At 42.9% G+C, this 6,959-nt stretch overlaps 1 pseudogene; it reads right to left on the reverse strand.

The window, feature by feature from the left end:
- Positions 1 to 4,306: 4,306 nt before the first annotated feature.
- On the reverse strand, positions 4,307 to 5,258 carry LOC106984267 (purine nucleoside phosphorylase-like; annotated as a pseudogene).
- Positions 5,259 to 6,959: the final 1,701 nt, after the last annotated feature.

A 6,959-nucleotide genomic window follows, 5' to 3' on the forward strand; every position in this document is an offset into this window, starting at 1 on the left:
ACAACAATAACAACAACAACAACAACAACAACAAAACAACCAGTCCTAGCAGGCCTCTTGGTATATCCTATAAAATATCCCATTCTAACCAAAGCATTAATATAACAAGAATTAGACAGATAAATAAACTCAGCAATACAGGTTCCTCCTCCAAAAGTCTTCCCTATTCTTGTTAAGTTATTGTCTCAGGACATTTTATCTGGGCAAAGATCTGGGGAGGCATTCAGTAACACTAGACGGAAAGTCTGAGGTGCTGGTCTGAGCTTCCTGAGGAATCAGTGAAGCTTCCCAGAGGGGGAAGTCAGGGACCCAGTGGCAGGAGCTTAGTGGCACCCTGAGGAGGCAAAACTAATCCAAGTAGGAGACAGAGGAGACAGAACTGAAGAGCCACAAAGTGAGACTGGAGTGCAGATGGCCAAGAGGCAATCGGTCAGCTAAGCTGGGGAAGAAGGTAAGCAGCAGTGGAACAGAACATCCTCCAGGGTCTGGAAACTAAAGAGGAGAAGAAGGAGTGGCCCATTTACCATCTCTCCCATGACCAAATTTGTGCTTCCCATGCCTGCAACTCTGGACTCTGCAAGGTAGAAGGTTCTGGTCCCCAAACGGGCTACACTCTTGCCAAAAATACAAGTTCCCACTGAACTACAAGCTACGGCTCCTCACTAGCATCCTGCCGATGACAGAAACAGTCGCCATTGTGGAAAAGGCAACTGACCCTGATCAGCAGAAGGAGGTAGAACTGCTTTTACACAGTGAACAAAGGGGAACACATGTGGAACCACTGACAGTTTGGATTAGATCATTCTTTGCTGGGGAAGACAGTAGTATGCATTGTAGGATATTCAGCAGCATCACCAGCCCCTACCTGCTAATACCAGTAACATTCTCACAGCTATGACAATGAAAAATGTCTCCAGGCATTGCCAGATGTCACCTAGGGAGCAAAATCATTGTCAGCTGAGAACCACTAATATAACTAATAACAGCAAAACTTTTCTTCAAAAAGAGATCAAGTTAAAATGGAATCATACAAAAATCCTCAGTTAAAACCAGAGGAGGCAGAAAAAAGAACAAGAATAAAAATAGGAAAAAGTTACAAGTATGGTGAATATTAATCCAGTGATATTAGTAATCACTTTAAATATGAATTGTCTCAAGAGAATCAGAAGACAAGCTACAAATAGGGAGAAAATACCTGAGAACTCTCCTACTTTCTGCTCAATTTTGCTGTAAGCTTAAAACTGCTCTAAAAACAAGAATATTTCGCAAATAGTTTTCAAATGTGAATCATCTAAATACACAGATTAAAAAACAGAGATTGTGGGGCGCCTGGGTGGCTCAGTCGGCATCTGTATTTGGCTCAGGTCATGATCTCATGGCCTGTGAGTTCAAGCCCCATGTCAGGCTCTGTGCTGACAGCTCAGAACCTGCAGCCTTCTTTGAATTCTATGTCTCCCTCTCTCTCTGCCTCTCCCCCACTCATGCTCTGCCTCTCTCTCTCTGTCTCTCTCTCTCTCAAAAATAAGTAAACATTAAAAAAAAAACCACAGAGATTGTGAGGACACAAAAAAATGGAAAGATATTCCACACTCATGGATAGGAAGAACAAATATTATTAAAATGTAGATTCTATCCAAAGCAATCTACACATTCAATGCAATCCCTGTCAAAATACCAAAAGCATTTTTCACAGTACTAGAACAGACAATCTTGAAAATTTTTTGAAGATTTTATTTTAAATAATCTCTACACCCAACATGGGGCTCAAACTCACAACCCTGAGATCAAAAGTTTCATGTTCCTCCAGCTGAGCCAGCCAAGCACCCCAACAATCCTAAAATTTGTATGGAGTCACAAAAGACCTCGAATCGCCAAAGTAAACTTGCAAAAGAAAAGCAAAACTGGAGGCATCACAATTCTGGACTTCAAGTTATATTACAAAGCTGTAGTAATGAAAACAGTATAGTACTGGCACAAAAATGGACACATGGATCAAAGAACCGAATAGAAAACCCAGAAATAAACTTACAATTATATAGTCAATTAATCTTCGACAAAACAGGAAAGAATATCCAATGGGAAAAAGTCTCAACAAATAGCGTCAGGAAAAAAACTGGACAGCAACACGCACAAGAATGAAACTGGACAACTTTCTTACACCATGCATGTAGATAAACTCAAAATGGATTAAACATCTAAATGTGAGACAGGAAACCATTAAAATCCTAGAAGAGAAGAGAGCACAGGCAGTAACTTGTCTGACATTGGTCACAGCAACTTTTTTCTAGATAGGTCCCCTGAGGCAAGGGAAATAAAAGCAAAAATAAACTATTGGGACTACATCAAAATAAAAATGTTCTGTACAGCAAAGCAAACAATCAACAAAACTAAAAGGCAACCTATGGAATGGGAGACAATATTTGCAAATGACATATCCAATGAAGGGTTGGTATCCAAAATATATAAAGAACTATGCAACTCAACACCAAAAAAACAAATAATCCAATTTAAAAATGGGCATAAGACATGAACAGACATTTCTTCAAAGAAAGCATACACAGATAGCCAACAAACACATGAAAAGATTCTCAATATCACTTAACATCAGAGAAATGTGAATCAAAACCACAATCAGATATCACCTCACATCTGCCAGAATGGCTAAAATCAACAATGTAAGAAGCAATAAGTGTTGGGAAGGATGTGGAGAAAAGGAACCCTCATGCACTATTGGTGGGAATGCAAACTGGTGCAGCCACTCTGGAAAACTATATGGAGGGTCCCCCAAAAAGTTAAAAATAGAACTACCCTATGATCTAGCAATAGCACTACTGGGTATTTACCCAAAGAATACAAAAACAGTAATTCAAAAGGATATATGCACCCCTGTGTTTATAGCAGCATTATTTATAATAGCCAAGAGATGGCTGCAGACCAAGTGTCCATAGATAGACGAATTGATAAAGAAGATGTGGTATACGTATACAATGGAATATTATTCAGCCATAAAAAGAATGACATCTTGACATTTGCAACAACACAGATGGAGCTAGAGAGTAAAATGCTAAGCAAATAAGTCAGAGAAAGAGAAATACCATATGATTTCATTTATTTGTGGATTTTAAGAGACAAAACAAACTAGCAATAGGAAAAAAAGAGAGGGAGAGAGAGAGAGAGGGAGAGAGAGAGAGAGAGAGAGAAGAAACAGATGCTTAACTGTAGAGAACAGTTACCAGTTACCATACCCCTGATGGTTACCAGCAGGGAGGTGGTGGGGGGGGATGGGTGAAATAGGTGATGGGGATTAAGGAGTGCCCTTGCTGTGATGAGCACTGGGTGACCTATGGAATTGTTGAATCACTATATTGTACACTTGAAACTAATATTACACTGTACGTTAACTATACTGAAATTAAAATAAAAACTTAAAAAACAAAAAAACAGAGATTGTCCAAATGGGCAAAAATCCTTAGAACTAATATCATACCTAACAGTGAGAAACTGGATGCTTTTCCCCTAAAATTGGGAACAAGTCAAGGATGCCTTCTGTCACCATTCTTTTTTTTTTTTTTTTTTTCCCATTTCATCTGCCTGGGTGGCTCAGTCAGTTAAGCGTCCAACTCCAGTTCAGGTCATGAAATCACGGTTCGTGAGTTCAAGCCCCACATAGGGCTCTCTGCTGTCAGCACAAAGTCTGCTTCGGATCCTCTGTCCACCTTTCTCACTCACTCCCTCTCTCACTCTCTCTCAAAAATAAATAAATAAGTCATATATATATATGTTATATATGTATATAAAGTAGTAGGAGAAATATATATAAATTTATTTATTTATTTATTTATTTATTTATTTATTTATTTATTTATTTATGATAGTATTAAAGTATTAAAGTCCAAGAGGTATTGGACTGGACTGGACTGGACTGGCCCTTATGTGGTCTCTAGTGCTTGGGAGGAGGCAGAACTGAGTCTCCGGGAATGTGAAAACATTATCTCAAAAAGACAGCAGCAGCCACCGTGTCAAGTTTGACAGCCCAAGCCACACCCAGGGCATACACACAGCTGTGTGTGGTCGGGCTTGGGCTCTAGCTCTTGGGGAAGAACAGGGGGTGAAAACAGCTTTGTGACAACTGAGCAAAGAGGAGCCAGCGTAGAAGGGTCTGGTGGGAGGAAAGGGGAAGGGGAAGGAAGGAATCTTGCTCTCCTTTCTCCTCCTACTTAGTGGCTGAGGCGTGTGACCCCAGCAAGGGGCCAAAGTAGGAGGTACCTACTTGGATCCCATTAGGGAGAGGCCACTCCAGGACTGGTTAACTGGCATTGCCAGGCAGTGGAGTACCAGCCATAAGAATAGAGACAAGCTGTTCCAATTTCTGCACAGCTTGTTTCCCGGCCTCTAGTACTTTCCTCGTGATTGTCTCCTGGCTTTCATAATCCAGGATGACTTCCTTAGTATTGAGGGAGAAGCCAAAGGCTCAAAGTCCATGGCACTTTGCAACTAGAACCTCTGGTGCTGTGCTCATGCCGACAGCATCTGCCCCCACCCAGCTTCTGCAGCAGGTGAGGCCACAGTCTCATAGGTGGGGCCTGCCACCGTCACATACGTGCCTTGCTGAAGCTTTCTCTGCCCCCCCCCCATTTGTTTCCAGGCACCGTGAGCCTTCTGCCTCACATCCCGGTCATAGGCCTCAGACATGACAGGGAAACAAGTTCCAAACCTGTCATCATTGGGCCTTCTGAGAGGGCTCCAACCACAGAAACCAGGTAGGTTGATGTGATGACAGATCAGCATGATGTCTCCAACCTCAAACTTGGAGCTGCATCAGTGATCACCAGGGTGTCCACACCCGGAAGGCAGAAAACCCTCACTGGGATTGTCACCTTTGAGAGCAGGTCGACTTCATCCCTGTGGAACCCGCCTGCATCATCACTCAGGATCTGCCATTCAGGAATGCAGACACATGGGTGTTTGGCTGGCACTGTGCTTTGGGAAAAGTTTGGTATCTCACTCTAGTGAACATCTAGGCCCGAATCAACTGATTGGCCAGACCTCCTAACCCAGGACCACAGATTGCTGCCACTTGAGGCCAGTGTTTGGTGTGGCACAGGGGCCATTTTGCAGTGTTCTGATATTCTTCATATGTAAATCCATTCTCCCTGGTCCCACAGACTCCCTCTCCGGGAGCCTGCCCTTCTATACTCTGCTGAGCACTCTGCTATACACTCTGCTGAGCTGTTGTCGCTGGGTAGGGTGAGGCGCATGGTCGTTCTCTCACCCCTCTTTTTTTTTTCCAAATGTTTATTTATTTACTTTTGAGAGAGACAGCATGAGTGGGGGAGGGGCAGAGAGAGAGGGAGAAAGAGAAACTCAAGCAGGCTCCCCACTGTCAGCGCAGAGGCGGATGTGGGGCTCAAACTCACGAACCATGAGATCACAACCTGAGCCCAAATCAAGAGTCAGTCCCTTAACTGACTGAGCTACCCAGGTGCCCCGTTCTCTCACCCCTCTTAATCAACCTTGTGCTAGGAGTCCTAGTTACTACAATAAGACAAGAAAAGGAAATAAAAGATATGCAGACGGGGGGCACCTGGTGGCTTAGTCAGTAGTAGGGCATGCCACTCCTGATCCCAGGGTTGTGAGTTCATGTATGTCCCCTAATGGGCTTAGAGCTTACTTAAAAGAAAAAGAAAAAAAAAAGATACGCAGATTGGGAAGGAGTTACAGGCGACATGATTATCTATGTAGAAAATCCCAAAATGACTTCTGGAGTTAATAAATAAATATAGCAAAGTGTTAACTCATACTGATGTAAACAAATGATTAAATAAATAAATGAATAGGGGAGAAGTGATAAATCTCCTATGCAGAAGAATTCCAAATAATTTGTTAAAGTCCTAAACCGCAGTACTTGTGACTGTGACTTTACTTGGCAAGTCTTCGCAGATGGGATCAAGTTAAGATGAGATCACTAGGGTGGGCCCCCATCCAATATAATTGCTATTCTTATAACAGAGGGACACAGACAAAGACAACAGGGGAGGAACACCTGGTGCCAGTGGAAGCAGGCACACTGGAGTGTTACATAACAAACCAAGGAACCCCAAGGTTTGCCAGCAGCACCAGAAGCTAGGAGGGGGCACAGATGAACTTCTCTAGAAACTTCAGAGAGATGGGGCGCCTAGGTAGCTCAGTTGGTTGGGCATCCGACTTCAGATCAGGTCATGATCTCACAGTTGGTGGGTTTGAGCCCCATGTCGGGCTCTGTACTGACAGCTCAGAGCCTGGAGCCTGCTTCAGATTCTGTGTCTCCCTCTCTCTCTGCCCCTCCCCCACTCACCCAGGCGCATGTGCTCTCTCTCTCTCAAAAATAAATAAATAAACATTTAGAAACTTCAGAGAGAACATGGCCTTGCTGACACCTTGATTTCAGACTTCCAGCCCCCAGAACTGTGAGAGAATAAATTTCTGTCATTTTAAGCCACCTAGTTTGTGTTAGTTACTCAACCCTAGAAATTAATACACCCCCTGAAGGAGCCTGAACATAACTCCCTACTCCTCCTCTGTGTGTATGTTGGACATAGTGACTTCTTTATAATGAGAATAGTATGGAAAGAGGGAAAAAGAGTACTTTGACCGTGGAGAAACCTGACCACCTCAGCCAGGGGATTAAGGTCAGTATCAACAATGATAACTCATACTGATGGTGTGTACCTTGATATGATATAATGAACATGGGTCTTTTTCTCTGTGGTTGTCTTCCCCGAAACCTATAATGTCAAGCTAACCATGAGAGAAACATTGGAGAAATTCCAACAGAAGAGCATGGTACAAAAGGGACTAGTGCTTCTCAAAATTGTCAAGACCATCAAAACCAAGGAAAGTCTGAGAAACTCTCATAGCCAAGAAGAGCCCAAGGAGATAACACACTCCTTGGTGTGTGCAATATGGTATCTTGAATGGGA

The sequence above is a fragment of the Acinonyx jubatus genome, chromosome C2, assembly GCF_027475565.1.
Source record: "Acinonyx jubatus isolate Ajub_Pintada_27869175 chromosome C2, VMU_Ajub_asm_v1.0, whole genome shotgun sequence".
NCBI lineage: Eukaryota > Metazoa > Chordata > Mammalia > Carnivora > Felidae > Acinonyx > Acinonyx jubatus.